This window comes from Sapajus apella, unplaced genomic scaffold, assembly GCF_009761245.1.
Source record: "Sapajus apella isolate SASKATOON/1434 unplaced genomic scaffold, GSC_monkey_1.0 scaffold8, whole genome shotgun sequence".
Lineage (NCBI taxonomy): Eukaryota > Metazoa > Chordata > Mammalia > Primates > Cebidae > Sapajus > Sapajus apella.
In genome coordinates, this window is record NW_022436948.1 from 46677544 (window position 1) to 46695501 (window position 17958).

Sequence of the window (17958 nt, forward strand, 5' to 3'; positions counted from 1 at the left end):
GTGGAGCTAGACCTTGTCTATTAAAAAAACAAATTAAAAAATCTAACATGCTTCCCCAGTGGGGAAAAGATGCCAGTATAACGTTGGTTTGCAGAAATAGGAATATGAAGACATTGACCAAAATCCTTTTATTTTTTATTTGTTATATTTTTTGAGACATGGTCTCACTTTGTCATCAAGACTGGAGTGCAGTGGCATGGTCTTGGTTCCCTGCAGCCACAAACTCCTGGAGCCAACAATCTTTCACCTCAGTCTCCTGAATTGCTGGGACTACAGGCGTGCACCACTATGCCCAGCTAAGTTTTAAAATATTTTTGTAGAGGCAGCATTTGGCTATGCTGCCCAGGTTGGTCTCAAACACCTGAGCTCAAGTGATCCACCCACCTTGGTCTCCCAAAGTGCTGGGATTACAGGTGTGAGCCACTGCACCTGGCCTCAAAATCCTTATAAATAAATTATTCACACACTGAGTAGAATATTCAGGGTTTTCTTATAGTATTAAAATGATGTGGAAAACTGGAGAACCAAAGAAGAATACCAAGACTATCTAAAAGTGTCACATTTTTAATCAGGAATAAATGACCTCATGACCGTCCTTCAGACAATGCTAGAAATTGGGGAAATATGTATTCCTTGATGTTTTCTATGGATTTGCAGTAATAAACAATGAAAATGTGGGTAAATTTTAGAAAGAGAGAGGCCTGTGGTATGTCACAAGGGTATACAAATGCTGAGCATGGGCCGGGCGCGGTGGCTCAAGCCTGTAATCCCAGCACTTTGGGAGGCCGAGGCGGGTGGATCACGAGGTCAAGAGATCGAGACCATCCTGGTCAACATGGTGGAACCCCGTCTCTACTAAAACTACAAAAAATTAGCTGGGCATGGTGGTGCGTGCCTGTAATCCCAGCTACTCAGGAGGCTGAGGCAGGAGAATTGCCTGAACCCGGGAGGCGGAGGTTGCGGTGAGCCGAGATCGCGCCATTGCACTCCAGCCTGGGTAACAAGAGTGAAACTCCGCCTCAAAAAAAAAAAAAAAGAAAAAAAAAAAATGCTGAGCATGGCTGCCGAGGGAGTGGTCTCCATTGGTGGTGACCTTCAGAAGAGACCTTGCGTTTCCACATGGCCTAGGCACCTGGAAGGCAGAGATCCTAATATTCCATGACACCTCCTCCTAATTCTGTTATCGTGACTCCAGACCATTGCCTGGCACTTGGTCTTACCTCGGGCCTTCCTATCAGAGCCTGAAGCACAGACAGTACCTTAGACTCTAAGCTTAGCCACCTTGTGCCTTGTTTCTGTGGCTAAGGATAGTTGTGGGATGCTGCCAAAGTTTATCCCAAAAGTAAGTTATGACTCAGATCTGCTTTCTTTAGACCCGTTGAAATCCTTTTTTTTTTTTTTTTAATGTAAAGAATCTTTCTAGAGGTATAATTTACATACTATAAAATAATCCATCATAATTGTAGAGTTGAATAATTTTTAGTAATTTACCCAAGTAGTGCAACCATTACCACAATCCATTCATTTCTTTTCTTTTATTTTTTCACTTATTTATTTTTTTGAGACAGATTGTCACTCTGTCACCAGGCACCAGGCTGGAGTGCAGTGGCACAATCTCGGCTCACTGCAAACTTTGCCTCCGAGGTTCAAGCAATTCTCCTTCTCAGCCTCCCGAGTAGCTGGAACTACAGGTGCTCTCCATCACACCCAGCTAATTTTTTGTATTTTTTAGTAGAGACAGGGTTTCACCATGTTGGCCTGGATGGTCTCGATCTCTTGACCTCATGATCCACCTGCCTCGGCTTCTCAAAGTGCTGGGATTACAGGCATGAGCCACCGCGCCCGGCCTATTTGTTTTGAATGTATTATTTGTTTGGGTTTCTTCTCCTTAGGCTCTGGCTCTACTTCCTCCACAAGCTGCCGCATAGCAGTATCTCCCACCACTTGTTTTGGTCCAAGGGCAGAAATGAGCATCCTGAAAACCAATCAGTACTTGTGCTCTGCAATGGAAAAATGCCAACAGAACTTCTGAGACCTCAAAGAGAAATTCCTGACATCCAAAGCTACTGCCTACTCCCTGGCCAACCACCTGCAGAAATACAGCAGGTCCCCTAAGGGCACAGTCACCAAAGTGATAAATGATCCCCCATCTTTCCTCTGTATAGTGAAACACTGTAGACTTTATTATCTACCAAAATTAATTGTATCCTGACTACACTCCCAGAAAGGTAGAAGTGAGCATTTTACTCTCAATTTGCTGAGGACAGAAAAACTGAAGCACAAAGGTGTAAAATTTGCAGGGAGACTGTAGTGAGGAATAGAGACTAAAACCTTGGTTTAGGGATGAAACTGTCTTTCCCTCTCAGCAATCCATATCAGCTTCTACAGACATGTAATAACACTGTTGGTTAAAACATCTCAGGATTCAATGTAAAGTTTTTTAAGACCACCCATTTGCAAAGCACTTTGCCAGCAGCACCAAGGGTGAAAGAACTAATAGTGTACCCTACCTGCCTTGAAGGAACTTAAAACTGCCTGTCGTCAGTGAGTCACAGATATGTGGAGATGTGAACTTCAGTAGCAGACATGGAGAAAAGTTGTGATGGCTGGTCAAGATTCTTTTCCCATATAAGTTCAAATAAGCCATTTCTCATGCTCTGGTTAGATTGAGGGTGTTTCCAGAAAATCAGAGACTTTGTAACAGCCTTGCTGTCTCTCCCAGAGTATCAGCTTTGCAGACAGCAAGCAACTGCAGGTGGACCTCCAGGATCAGAGCTGTGAGACACGTGGCCAAAATGAGTACAAGGCCAAGTGCAGCAGACTGCTGTTCTCAGGAGAAGGCCAGGCCAAGGTAGGGGCTGGCCCTTTCCTCTCCACAGTCAGCTCTCACATGGGCAAATCCACTGCAAAATCCCAAACCCGTTACTAATAGTGGGGGAAGGGAGGAGCTGTAATGACAAGGAAACGTGGGAACAAGGGCATAAAAGGAACAGGGATTTGGAGGAGGACTCTGGTTAACATTGAAATTGAGTTTGCTTTCCAATTTCTACAATTGCTTTAAAATAAATCATTGCAGGGGGTGAAGTGGCCGATAGTTGCTGTCCGACTTACCGTCATAGAAAAGTAAAGCCAAAAGCCCGCTTATTAAAGAAGTGAAAGGATGCGCTTTGGTGTGTGGAAAAACTCATCTTTGTTTAAACTTCATTCATGATCATTATCATTATAATTGTAGCACAACATTTTCTCAAGCTAGAGAAGAAAAATATTACCTAAGACCTTAGTATAAAGGTATTATTGTGCAGTGATTAAAGAGCATATATCCCAGAGGGAAATTTCCTGGGTTCAAATCTAACTTATGGTCACTCTGCCTCAGTTTTCTCTTCTGTGCTGGTAATAGATTAGCAACAACCTCTTTGGATAGTGGCGATGGTCACCTGACGATAATTCTTCAAAACCTACTGCAGCAGTGTCATGACAAACGCTGTGTTGGTTCTCCCTTTAAAACACCACCTGTTAGCATTTGGGCATATGTCATTTGGATCTTTCTCCTCCATATACAGTTTTACACAGTTGTATCCAGATGAATGTTTAAATCTTGGAAATATTTTGGGATTATTGAGACTCTTGAAACAGGAGAGCCATCAGTCCTACACTCCTTAGTGTCTTCCCAAACACACAGGAAGTCATTATTTCATTCCCTCATGTTCATGTTTTACTTAAGAGGCTGTAAGGCTTGGTACATTGGCCTGAAGATGTGAAGGCATGGCTGGGCATGGTGGCTCATGACTGTAATCCCAGCGCTTTGGGAAGCCAAGGTGGGAGGATCATTTGAGGTCACGAGTTTGAGACCAGCCTGGCCAACATGGTGAAACCTGTCTCTACTAAAAATACAAAATCAGCTGCGTGTGGTGGTGCACACCTGTAATCTCAGCTACTTGGGATGCTGAGGCAGGAGAATGGCCTGAAACTGGGCAGCAGAGGCTGCAATGAGCTGAGATCGTGCCACTGCACTCCAGCCTGGGTGACAGAGTGAGATGAGACTCTGTCTCAAAAAGAAAAAAAAAGAAAGAAAAGGAAAAAAAGAGAATTCAACTTGGGGAGTTTCTTATGGGGATTCTAAGAGATCTCTCCTCTGAAACTCCTATAACTTATTATTCACTACATTCCCTCTTACATTTTACTCTTCTTTCCCATCTTGGAATACATGATCCCTTAATCCAGGCTCAGGCTGAAGAACTGACCCACTTATGGCAGAAGATACAGGAAGGGAGCGGTGTCCGCTGCCTTTTCACCCAGCATGTGAAGAACACAGTCAAGTCTTTTGAGGGCCTCCTGAGAAACACTTGCATTGCCTACGCCCAGAGACAGAGATTCTGTGAGCAAATGGTAGAAGGAAGCCAGCCGACAGACCTCCTTGCCAGAAACTCTGCAACAGGTAAGCTGGCTACAGGCTCTGAAGACCCTTAGCTCCACCCAAGTCCCGCAAAGTGGGGAGAAAAAATACAAAGTTATCTCCATTGTAGCTTTTATTTTAGTTTGGACTATGGTCCTAAATCCGCATTCTATTGTTTTCTCTTTAGAGCACTCAGGTAATCACTTTTAATATTCTTTCAAGGGTTCTTAGTTTTGTTGTTTGAGACAGAGTCTTGCCCTCTTACCCAAGCTGGAGGGCGGCGGGGACACGGTCTTGGCTCTGCAATCTCTGCCTGCTGGGCTTAAGCAACCCTCCCACCTCAGCCTCCCAAGTGGCTGGGACTACAGGTGTGTGCCACCATTCCTGGCTAATTTTTATATTTTTTGTAGAGACAGGGTTTTGCCATGTTGCCCAAGCTGGTCTTGAACTACTGAGCTCAAGCGATTCACCTTCTCTGGCCTCCCAAAGTTCTGAGATTACAGGTGCAAGTCACTGTACCTGGCCTGAAACTTTTTAGTTTCAATCAGTAAGAGAGACAGAGTACAGTGGATTACTTCATCCTGATGAGCATAAGAACTCACCTTAACTTCTGGAAGATATTTTCACTGGATGTAGGATTCTAATTGACAGTTTTTTTTTGTTTTAAGAAAGTGTTTGAAAAGTGATATTCCACTGGCTTCTGGCTTATACTGTTTCCAAAAAGAAGTCTGCTGTAATTCTTATTTTTGTTCCTCTGTACATAATATATTTTTTCCTCTGGCTGCCTTTAAGATTTTCCATTTATCGCTGGTTTTAAGCAATTTGATTATGATAAGACCTTGTATAGTTTTATCTTTTACATATTATCTTACTTCATTTAGTTTCTTGCATCTACATGTTTATAGTTCTCAGCAAATTTAAATAATAATGACATATAATGTGTATTATACATGGCATTATAATATACACATGGCATATATATATCAAACATATATCATATATATATTATTTTTTATCTCTATCCTCTCCTTCAAAGACTCCAGTATGTTTGTGTTAGCTGCTTTGAAATTTTACCACAGCTGACAAATGGTCTCTCCATTTTTGTTGTATCTTTTTTTCCTCTTTGTTTCTTTTTATTTCCATGTCTTGGAATTGATTAATCTTTCTTAAGCAGCATCTAATCTGCTGTTAATCCTAGCCAGTGTATTTTCATCTCAGGCTTATTTTTCATCTAAATTTAATTTAGGTCTTTTTTTAATGTCTTCTATGTAACTCCTCATCATTTCATATTTTCCCCTAGCTTCTTCATTTTATTTCTTTCTAGTTTTTGAGACAGAGTCTTGTTCTGTTCCCAAGCTGGAGTGCAATGGTGAGATTTCGGCTCACTGCAACCTTCACCTCAGGGGTTCAGGTGATTCCTGTGCCTCAGCCTCCTGAATAGCTGGGATTACAGCCACGTGCTGCCACACCTAGCTCTTTTTCATATTTTTTGTAGAGATGGGGTTTCACCACATTGGCCTGGCTGGTCTTGAACTCCTGACCCCAGTGCTTCCCCAACCTCAGCCTTCCAAAGGGCTGGGATTACAGGAATGAGCCTCTGCACCCTGCCTAGCTTCTTTAATTCAACGAATATGGTTATATTTGTTTCAATGTTCTTGTCTACAAATTCTGTCTCTGAGTCCTTCCTATTGTGTTTAATTCTCATCTGATGTGTCCTTTCTAAGTCAGTTGAAGTGCATTTAATTTTTTTCCCTTCTCATCATGGATCTCAGTTTTCTGTCTCTCTGCATTCCTAGTATTATTTGATTTGGTGTTAGACATTGCCCATTGTAACTCATTGAGTGCTGGGCTTTTGCGTTTTGTGTTAAAATTATTTTAGCTTTGTTTGGTATACAATAAAATGACTTAAAAACAATTTGCTTCTTTTCAAGCTGGCTTTTTAATTTTTTTAGGCAGGATAAGAGCAGCTATTAGTCAGTGGCTATTTTGTTTCCCCACTATGGAGGCAATATGCCTTTTAAAAAAAATAGACCTTATTTTTTAGAGTAGTTTCAGATTCACAACAAAATTGAACAGGAAGTACAAAAAGTTTCCATGTACCCCTTGCCTCTACACATGCATAGCCTCTTAGACTATCAGCATCTCTCTCCAAAACGGTACATTTATTATAATCGATGAAGTTACACCGACATCTTATTATCACCCAAAGTCCATGGTTTACACTGGGGGCAATGCTCTTTTGCATATTCTAAGCCTGTGATCTCCAACAGTTTTGGCACCAGGGACTGGTCACCTGGAAGACAATTTTTCCACAGATGTGGTGGGAGTAGGGTGGTAGGGGTGGGGGTGATGGTTTCAGTATGAAACTGTTTCACGTCCGATCATCAGTCATTAGCTAGAGTCTCATAAGGAGCATGCAACCTAGATCTGTCGTGCAGCCTAGGTCTCTTGCATGTACAGGTCACAGTAGGGTTTGTGCTCCAATGAGAATCTAATGCAATCGCTGACCTGACAGAAGGTGGAGCTCAGGCAGTAATGCTTTCTCACCGCTGCTCACCTTCTGCTGTGTGGCCCCGTTCCTAACAGGCCACAGACCAGCGCTGGGGTTTGGGGACCCCTGTTCTAACCAATGCTCCCTTTATTAAAAGGGTTTTTCACTTTAGCTGATGGAAACACCAAGTGTTGCAAGCTCTGTGTGAGCTACAGAGACGATTTCTTTTGGGAAGTTCTTTTCCCTGCTTTGCATCATTTCCTCAAATACATGTACCAATCAGCACTTAGCTGAAGATTGAAGACAGGAATCCAAGGCATTCTCTCTGTGAAGCAATCTACTCTCTAGTCTGTCCTGTGATGTCACCACCCTGACTTCTTCAAACTTACTACAGGCTCTGCCTGGGTCCTCCCACATGCTTTGCAGTTCAAAATCTCAGGTGGTAAACTGGAGTAATCTTCGGGCTCGCCTCTTTTATTTTCTCTCTCCGCGGGATCACCGTACCATACTGCACTATATCTAGTGTTGAAGCTATAGTTGAAAATCGTTTTTCCATTTTTCCAGTTGCTTAAGGTGGAGGAGAAATCTGGTCCCTATTACGTCAAGTTGGCCAGAAGCAGAAGTCTCCATTCAGTCTTTGTGGTCAGAAGGAAGAGTATGGCAGAAGGCAGCCTGTTAGAATGGAAGGTCCCTGTTCTCTCTCCCTCTTCCTCTTCCTCTTTCTTCTTTTCCTTTATTCTTTTTCTTTTTTTTTAATTCTTTTTCTTTCTTTCTCTCGTTCTTCCTAAAAAAAAAAAAAAAAGAATGGAAGGTCCCTGGACTAAGAATCAGAATTACCTGGGCTCTAGTCTCAGCACTGCATTTACTAACTTTGTACAAGTGATTGATCCTTCTTGAATTTCTGTTTCCTCATTTGTAAAGTGGGTCAAATCATCATTCCACGGCTACTGTAGAGATCAGTTGAAGTAGTATCCTAATATTCATAAGTGTATGTCTCTTTTGGGGTTATTTATCTATTTATTTTCAGATCCCAATAAACTGTCCAAATCTTTTGGGGTTACTTTAGGCACTGGACATAGTAAAAACTGGTATTGAAAAAGCTGATTTATACTGGAATATTTTTCATAGAATTATTCCCAATTCTCACTAACAAACTGAAAAAAAAAAAAAAAAGAATTACTCCCAAGAACATCTGAGGAAGCACAAGGCACAATAAGGACAGACTTGAAGGCGCCCTGGCCGTCCTCTGGCTTGGAGTAGAGGTGGGACAGGGTGTTTGTCCCTCAGAGACTGGAGTATTTTCTGTGTGAGAGTAGCAATGGGACAGTCATTGTCTGGCAACCAGTCTGTGGCAGGAAGAAAGGTTACAACTGGGAGTCCAAAGGGCAGCCGGGAAGTATTCTTTGAGCTGGGGAACAAAAGGCATTTTAAACTTTTTGCTCTGCTTCAGGCAGCTGGTGTCACGGTGATGATTCACCACATCAGGGACACCATGTCCACTGGGCTCAGGCAAGCCTGCCAGGCCACGTCACTAAAGAAACAACTTGAGGCCTCCTGCAATAATCCTCGCAGGGCATTCTGAACACACGTGTGAAGTGTTATGTCCCTGATCATAATGGGACCTGCTTAATTTCTGACTGGTGCTTTCTAATTTTGATTTGCAGAAAATCACAAAGAGAGGAAAGATGAAGACAGGCAAAAGCTACTGGCTTCCAGGTGGCTCTAGGTGATGGAGGGCTGATAATGGACTAACCAAACCTAGAGACGATTCCAGGGTTCAAGAGGTTAGAGGTCCCAGGTCTAGAAAAATCAAGAAAAAGCAGAAACTGCTGATTGTCCATATTTTGTTCACTGATTATACAACGTGTCCTTTTAAAAATGGTTCCCTGTTCTCTTTGCAGCTCTTGTATTGGCTCCTATTTTCTAATAATTTCTCACATTTAGTTAACTAGTCAATCTTATCAAAAAGTAAACTAACCAGGGATCCCTGGTTTCTTGTATCTTTAAAATCTATATGGTTAAAAACCAAAGCGAGATGCCTATTTGCTTTCTGCACAGTTGTCCTGAATTATACTGGTAGATATTTTATAGCCAGAAAATTACTCTAAAAAGTAAATTGACACCATACCAAGTATTTAAAGCTAGAGGTCTAAAATCTGCAAAAGCCCTTGGAGGTTAGGTTGTCTCAGGAGCCAGTATTCAATGGACCACTCCACACAGTATTAAATAAAATTTATATGCAGCATTTTGAAGCCAATAGTACGGGTCTCTCTGTGTCCTGTGTGCCCTGAGTGTATTGTGGAGTAGTTGCTGAGCCTGCTGCCGTATCTATGTGCTGTGAGGTCAATGCACTGATCACTTGCTGGTCTCGCTTCTGCACTAAGTCTAGGCACACTAGACTCCCAGTCAAAAGTGGATTTATACTTCCTCTTTCATAGGATGGTCCCTTTGGTTTTTGTTGCCTCTTCCATGAGCTTCAGATCAGAACTAGCTATGAAGCTGTGGCTCCGGGCTGCCTTGGTTTAATCCCTCACCTTGCCTACTCCACCAGGCTCAGGAGGGAGGTCCAGGAGGAAGAAATGAATGAAGTCCTGGAGGACTCACTAGATGAACAGTATTTGACTCATTCCAGCCGCCATGACTTCTGCCAGCTTCCCAGCAGCAATGCCTTTCTGTCTGATGCACAAGACCCCTCTACTGTGGATATAGCCAGTGAGTGCTCCCTTTATAAGAAAAATAAGTTCCGTCAAACTCTCAATAGCTCCTACATTCTACATGCTCACCACCTGTGTCTAAACTGAGAGATGTTATTCTCTGCAGGCATGCCCTAAAGATTCACTTTAAAATGGTGATTAGACTGAACACAGCTCTGGGATCAAGTGTCAAGCACAGGTCCCTTTGCTTGTTCAGGTGATTTGCTCTGTTCCTGTCCTCACCTCTGTCACTCTGGCCCCCCCGGCATCTGCAAGCTGATATAGTCCAAGCAGGCCAGGATGGAGAGGGTGAAGGGTATGGAGACTCTCTGCCGCCACTGCGGCACAGGTATGGATCTGCATAACGCTCTCCTTCTTTAAAATGGGACATCTTATCTTTCCTGGACTTTTTTGTTGTTGTTATTGTTTTTGAGACAGGGTCTCTAGCTCTGTCACCCAGGCTGGAGTGCAGTGGCATGATCTCAACTCACCAAAACCTACAACCCCGGGGTCAAAGGATCCTCCCACCTCAGCCTCCTGAGTGGCTGAGACCACTAAGCCTGGCTATATGTTTTGCCAGGGTCTTGCCTTGTTGCCCAAGCTGGTCTCAAACTCCTGAGCTCAGGCAATTCACTCACCCCGCCTCCCAAAGTTCTGGGATTATAGACGTGAGCCACCGCGCCCTGCCTTCCTGAAATAGTCTGATAATTACAGTTCCTGAGCAGCCTGCCTTAGCTGGCGTAGCCATCCCAAGAACATTGGCAGGCTTGCCAGTATTTTTGGAGGTGCAATTATAATAGTTCCTGGGCTTCACGCTCCAGTCTCCATCTCCCCTTGGGTGCTTGCTTTCCCATAAGATTCCACCTGACTACTAGAATATCAGGGGATTTCCATAAAGCCAAAATTTTAATCTTGGCAACACCTTGTAAATAGCCAAGATTCTCAATCTTTATGCAGCTCCAAGGTATTTTTAAGATCTTTGTAAGTTTAGTCTCAATGATGTAATTCAGTCTAAACCAATGACTACAGTATCTGCTGTAGAATAGGCTGAATCTAACAGCAATGTTACCAGCATGCCTTCTTCCCAGAATAACTCCACTCTCGCCACTGGAGCTCCTCCAGGTGTATGAGAGCCCCGTGGGTTGGTAGCCTCATTGCTGTGTATACGGATTAAAACCTCAACCTGTATCTCCTCTCCCTTACTTGAGTGTTTGACTTTACTTTGGGGGCAAAACTTTGGATTGTTAGGGGACCATATGCCTTATATACTCTTCTAGGCAAGAGAAAGAGACTGTATGAATTCCCTCACTGAGCTTTTATAGTAATATAAGCCATATCAGGCTTGTCATTTTGTCAGTGGCGGGGATAACTATGTGGCATTTATTACTCATACCATCCTCTGACAAAGGCATCCTGATTTTTCCTTCCAATTTCAGCATAAGTGCAGATGAAGGTCTTTACCATCTGTTAAATATCTTCTGGGCTGGGCATGGTCTTTCACACCTCTAATTCCGGTGCTTTGGGAGGCCTAGGTGGGTGGATCACTTGAGCTCAGGAGTTCAAGACCAGCGTGGCCAACATGGTCAAACCCCATCTCTACTAAAAACACAAAAATCAGCCAGGCGTGCTGATGCATCCCTGAAGTCTCAGCTACTCAGGAGGCTGCGGCAAGAGAATCCTTTGAACCTGGGAGACGGAGGTTGCAGTGAGCCAAGATGGGGCCTCTGCACTCCAGCCTGGGTGACAGAGTGAGACTCTGTCTCAAGAAAAAAAAGTTCGGGAGAAATATTTTGTAGAGAGGAAGATATTCCCCAGTACCTACAAGACATCTAAAGGAGGTGGCCACACCTTTCCCAGTGCTAGGAAAGCCCTACTCAGAGACCTTCAGTGATTTCCCACCTCCTTCCACCTGCCCTGCACTTCCCATATCTCCACATGGGAGGCATCCCTGTGGAGTTTGCTTAGCACTTGGCCATGCTTTGTTTGAAACCCCAAGAGCTCTTACAGGAAGTTGCCTTATGTTCCCTGAGGAGAAGATGAAGTTAGCAAAATAATGGTGAAAAGCAGGGACCTTGATGAGAGGCTCCTGACTACCCCTGCAGTAATCGGCATTCTGCATTTCCCATCTCACTCCATGTCCTGGGGGAATGGCTGCAGGAGAGGAGCCAGCGGCAGCACCTGAAGGAAACCCTTTTCATCAACAACTGCTTGCGAGAAAAGCCGGAATGTTATCTCAGCAGCTTTGTTGAAGAAAATGGTAGGAGAGGCTCCAGTCGGTCTGCTTCGGGCAATATGTATTTTTCTAAAGGCGTGTGACTAGGGCAGAGCTTTATAGATTTCAAGCTCTTTGACATACTTCACGTATTCATTATAAATGTCCCAGCTAGAGAGGTAGGGCGGCTGCTGCCATTCCTCCCTACAGGTGAATACATAGGCCTCGATAGAGATTTGCCCCCATCTCAGGGATATCTCCCTCTAAAATCATTCTTGTGATTCCTAGGCCGTCTGCTGCCTTCTGCCTGCCGCTGTACACTGCCTGTTTTCTCTCTGCTTCTTCTGTGATGGGCATTCAGTAAAACACAGGTTTCTGAATATTCCATGTAGCAGATTGAGGGTCTCCTCTGCTGCCATCTCATCAGCTCCCCTAATGTCCCGGTCACCCTTCATTCTACCACTCCAAGGCCATTCTCTGCAACCCCCCCTCTTAGATTGCGCCCTCACAGAGGCCATCATTCCACAACGTTTTACCGGGCCAGAAGAGCAGTCACCAGGTCCCTTCCGACACCAAAGCTGCAACTATTTTGGAACAGCCTCCTTCATGTTGCACCTGTTGGGGGCGAATGCATGTGATGTGCTGGCATTTGTTGAGAATGATGTGAAAATGAGCCTTCTGCCCTGTCATACTGAAGTTCTACCCCTGAGTCCCCAGGGATTTCTTCCTAAGCTAAGATAGAGACAAAGAACATGAAATGGGCAGAAAGCATTCTCTTAAGCAAACGTGTAAAACTTGCCTAAATTGTCATGATTTCCTGGAACAGGATGCGCTTCTGAGCTCTACAGGCAGATCATGATTCCGTTGTCCAGCTGTGTAATGAAAACGGAGTTCTCAAAGAAGAATACGGGAGACTTCCCCGGCTTGCCTGGTTCAAATTTCCAAACGTAAGTGGTAAAAAGCCACAATATGAAGTCACTCTCAGATGGGTCTCCCTTCTTTTGTCACACCCCACTGCAGAAACCAAAGAGCATGGGGAGGCCAGAGCTGCCCAAAGCCTTGTGACCCACAATTCTCATAGCTATTCTCCACCTGGAGAGGGCTGCTTTCCAGATGCTCCCCCCACAGGCCGCAGACTGCCAGGCTCCAGGAATAAGCAGCTCAGAGAAATATCCTATTTAGGTGCAAACCACACTCCACTGTTGCAAATTGGAGAAAAGAAGAACAAACTTAGATATCCTGTTTCCTTGCAGTTAAACAGATCTGTAAGCAGGGCAGCCTCACACATGTACATTCCTGGGAAGCCCAAGGAGACAGTGATAGTGACGCAGGGCAGGCAAGCCCCCAAACTGGCTCTTAGCCTGGGAAATTTCCTCCAAACTGTAGTTTCCTTTCCTGGGCACAGTGCCTATGGGGCTAACCCAGAAACTACTGTGGGTTAGCCCATAGGCAGTGTGCCCAGAGCTGGTGCCTGTGGCCTACTAGCTAGTTGTATTTATACCCACTTTTAATCCTATGCCAGTTAAGAGGTAGGTTATTCAGAACTTTCTGGAAAAGAGACAGGGAGTTTCCAAATATAAAATAACTTCCAGGCCATTGCCAAGGTGTGTTGCCACAGCATTTCTAAACTGACATGGCCTCTGTGGGGGTGTCTTTATGCTAATGGCAGTGAGGTCACTTTCATCATCATCTGCTGGTTTCAGCAGGCTTCTTCTCTGCACCCTGTTCTGACAGATCCTGCTCTCTCACTGGGATTGTGACTGGAAAATAAGTCCTGCTGATCTCCTACCTCATTTCCCCATGGAAATCACATACTCGTCCTTCATTTTAGGGGGCTTGCAAAAGAGTAGAGGCTCATCTTCTGCAACTGCTTCCTGCTGATGTTATGGGCATAGACCCTGCCTAGCATCGGAGAAGTCAAATCTCTGGAAACCTGTTCTAAATGGCCCAAAGGCAGGATGTCTTTATTTTCTGGATTAGAAGAGGGGATGGGTTGGAAGCCTGGTGCCAGCAGCATCTTTACATGGAATTGCTGTAATCTAGAAGACACAAGCTTCACAAGGAGGTTCAACAAGCAAGGACCAAAGATAAGTCATAACAAGATACCTATTAAAGGTCCTAGGAAAGGTAAAAAGCATTTGTCTGCAAGGTCTTAGGAAGGATAAAAACCAGCTGTCTGCTGCTAGAGGTTCCTTTATTGAATTCCATCAGCAGGGCAAAGTGGTAAGACAGAAAACATTATAATTAGGACTAAGAGGAAAACTTATGCCTTCATGCTCATCCACAGCATCAGGTTATTAATACTTCTCTGTGCATTTGCAAAACAATAGCTTTAAGTCTTCTGGGAGTTTGCAAGTGTGGGTCGTGGTGTCTTCCTCTGGCATCTGTGAGGACTCCTATGAAACTTTGAGGTTGGTCGTGGTGGCTCATGCCTTTAATCCCAACACTTTGGGAGGCTGAGGCAGGCAGATCACTAGGTCAGGAGTTCAAGACCAGCCTGGCCAACATGGGGAAACTTATTCTCTACTAAAAATACAAAAAAAAAAAAATCAGCTGGGTATAGTGGTGCATGCCTGTAATCCCAGCTACTCAGGAAGCTGAGGCAGGAAAATTGCTTGAACCCAGAAGGCAGAGGTTGCAGTGAGCTGAGATTGTGTCATTGCACTCCAGCCTGGGTGACAGAGCAAGCCTCCATTCCTCCCCCCCCAACAAAAAAAGAAAGAAAAGAAACTTTGAAGTTTAACAGCAGTGGGGGTGCTTAATAATGCCTGATAGGGGCCCTTCCGTTTTGGTTGCAATTGATTCTTGGGGGATCCTCCTTTCTAAGTTTTCAGAAAGACTATTTCTCCTGGTTGAATGGGGGAGTTAATCCTTTTCCTTGTGGGAGAAGCTTACATTTCATTTTCATATTCTTGAAGGTTCTTGTGAACCTGGCCTAAGTTGATAATCTATGTGTCTCTTCATCAAACAGGAGGTCTAAAGTTAAAAGGGGCCTTCCGTGTCATTTCAAATAGAATAAGCTTTAAAGTTCCCTTTGCAAAGAGCCATCCTCACATGCAAAAGGGCTATGGTAGGAGAGAAACTCAGGCCTCTGAGGTCCCCTGAAAGAATTATGCTCATGTCATGGCTGGCTTTCTATATTATCCAAAGTTTGAGATCTCCATGAGGAGTGAAGATAGGTAATGCCTAAGGCTGAGGCATTACCTCACTGGGTCACCTTAGCTGTGAAGGGATGGCAGCTATCACCTTGCAAACCTTTTGGTAACCCAGATCTTGGGATGATTTCTGTAAGTAAGAATTTGGACACTTCCAGTGCTTTTTCTGTCCTTGTGGGGAAAGCGTCTATCCACCTCATGCCTTTAAGTGAAAGTGTCTGTAAATACTAGCAAACACTGTAGTCCCCTGTAAGGTGACATCTGGGTTAAATCTGTCTTCTAGTCTCCCATGGTGTGTTCCTTGGTGTTGCACAGGTTTAAGCGGGGATCAGGGTGTGGGGCGACTTCCCAAGTTGTCACCCTTTTTATAGTCTGGAACAATCCCTTCTCCAAGAATATTTGAGAAACTTGTTGGAATGGAGAATCCTCTTCCAAATGTGAGGAGTCATGAAAATGTTTCATTATTTCCCATTTCTCAGCCTCAGGAATAGAGTTTATTTTCTTTTTCTTTTTTTTAAATCATCCTTATGCCCTTGCAAAGAATAGAGTTTATTTTCTAGCAACCATCTGAGGGGTCTCGCTGGAAGCCTTGTGCTCAGCCCCTTTAATTTCCTTAAGGGTATAGCAGTATGGTGCCGCTGACATGGACGGAGCACTTGGAGGTAGGACAGCAGCCTGGAATACCAGCCTTAGCTGTGGCCTTAGCTGCTCTTTTGACCAGGCCATCTCTAATAATAAAAGTGTCTCCCTTCTGGTGTCCCCTGCGGTGAATAATTGTTATTTCTTTTGGGAGCTGGACAGCATCTAAAAGTTGCAAGATCTGGGTAAAGTTGTATGTGGGATCCTTAGTTGTTGATAGTCCCCTTTCCTTCCCTATGGCTGCCTGAGCATGGAGCACCAGGAACCCAGATTCACCGTCAGTAAATACATTGACTCTTAAGTTTTGTTTGTTTGTTTGTTTGTTTATTTGTTTGTTTTTGTAACAGAGTCTTGCTCTGTCACCCAGGCTGGAGTGCAGTGGCATGATCTCAGCTCATTGCAAACTCTGCCTCCTGGGTTCAAGTGATTCTCATGTCCCAGTCTCCCAAGTAGCTGGGATTACACGCAGCCACCACCATGCCTGGATAATTTTTGTATTTTTAGTAGAGATAGGGTTTTGCCATGTTGGCCAGGCTGGTCTTGAACTCCTGACCTCCAGTGATCCACCCACCTCCCAAAGTGCTGGGATTACAGGCATGAGCCACCATGCCCAGCAAAAGTATATATTTTTAGGCCTGGCTCTGCAGCTCACGCCTCTAATCCCAGCATTTTGGGAGATGGAGGCAGGCAGATCACCTGAGGTCAAGAGTTTGAGACCACCCTGGCCAACATGGCAAAACACCATCTTTACTAAAAATACAAAAATTAGCCAGGCATGGCAGTACGACCCTGTAATCCCAGCTACTAACACAGTGCAGAAAACAGTATCTGTTCACATCAGCCAGAATGGAATTATTCATCATTCATAATGCTTTAGTAATGAGATATAGTCAGCCTTGGACTGAGCACTGCTCCTGAACCACCTAAAAGTTCATAAAAGCAAGATCCAAAGGGATCAAACTGTTTACATGCCACTTAAGTGCATCCCAGAACAAAATTCAAGACGATTTATAGAAATTATAAAATATGACTTCCTCCTGGCAAGGACAAAAAATGAATTTAAAAAAAGCTAGTATGCAAGAAGGTAAACTTCACAATGTCCAGCATCCAATTAAAGGACATCAAGTATGCAAAGAGCCAGGAAACGATGGCCCATAAAGAAGGAAATCATCAGTTAATCAAAATTGAACAGACCTAACATGATATTAGAATTAGCACAGAGGTTGGCCAGCGGTGGCTCACGCCTTTAATTCCAGCATTTTGGGAGGCCCAGGCGGGTGGATCACCTGAGGTTAGGAGTTCAAGACCAGCCTTGTTAACATGATGAAACCCCATCTCTAGTAAAAATACAAAAATTAGCCAGGCGTGGTGGCAGGCACCTGTAATCCCAGCTACTCGGGAGGCTGGGGCAGGAGAATCACTTGAACCTCAGAGGCAGATGTTGCGGTGAGCCAAGATGGTGCCACTGCATTCCAGCCTGGCGATTAGAGTTAGAATCGTCTTAAAAACAAAAACAAAGATACCACATCTGATTGTTCAACCAAAGTAATCTAGATGGATTATGGGGTTTATAACACAGGTTCAAGCGATTCTCCTGCCTCAGCCTCATGAATAGCTGGTATCTGTAATACCAGCACGTGCTATGACGCCCATCTAATTTTGTTTTGCATTTTTAGTAGAGACAGGTTTTCTTCCATGTTGGTCAGGCTGGTCTCAAACACCTGACCTCAGGTGATCCGCCTGTCTCAGCCTCCCAAAGTGCTGGGACTACAGGTGTGAGCCACCACGCCTGGCTTTTTTCTTTCTTTCTTTTTTTTTTTTTAATTGATAGGAGTCTCACTGGTCTTTTTCTGAGTTCAAGCCTAGGCCTCCCAGAGTGTTGGGGTTACAGGCCGGAGCCACCACATCTGGGAACAAATGGCAACATTTATCTGTGCACAGCGGCCAACATTTAAAAGCAGTCCCTGGATGGACTTGAACCACCAACCTTTAGGTTAACTGCCGAACCCGCTAACCGATCGCACCCCAGAGACAACCTAAACGTTTCGTTTTCCTCTCCACATAGATTAAGCAACCGCTAAACTCTAGGGGTTGCGATTCGCTTTCTGCAGGACGAGTATGTAGACTTCAAAGCCTCGGAAATCCAAAGAGGTTGAGTTAACTAATGGTTTTTTCTCACGTTAGAAACTCGTGGACTGTGTGACGCAGAAGCCAGAAGGGAGGTCAAATGGCCTTTGCCCTGCGCTGACCGGCTCCTGCTTCAGGAGCCAGTGCCCCTGGAAGTGCCTGGCTCTGCGACCCCAGCCTCAGCCCAGGGAGGCTCCAGGGAAGCGACTCCTCGTATCTCTTTCTGGTGTTCGTGCGCCGCCTTCAGG

General features: G+C 44.4%; 1 pseudogene; it reads left to right on the top strand.

Annotated features, from left to right (window-relative positions):
• The first annotated feature begins 1828 nt into the window (after nucleotides 1-1828).
• LOC116550660 lies at nucleotides 1829-17942 on the top strand (annotated as a pseudogene).
• Nucleotides 17943-17958: the final 16 nt, after the last annotated feature.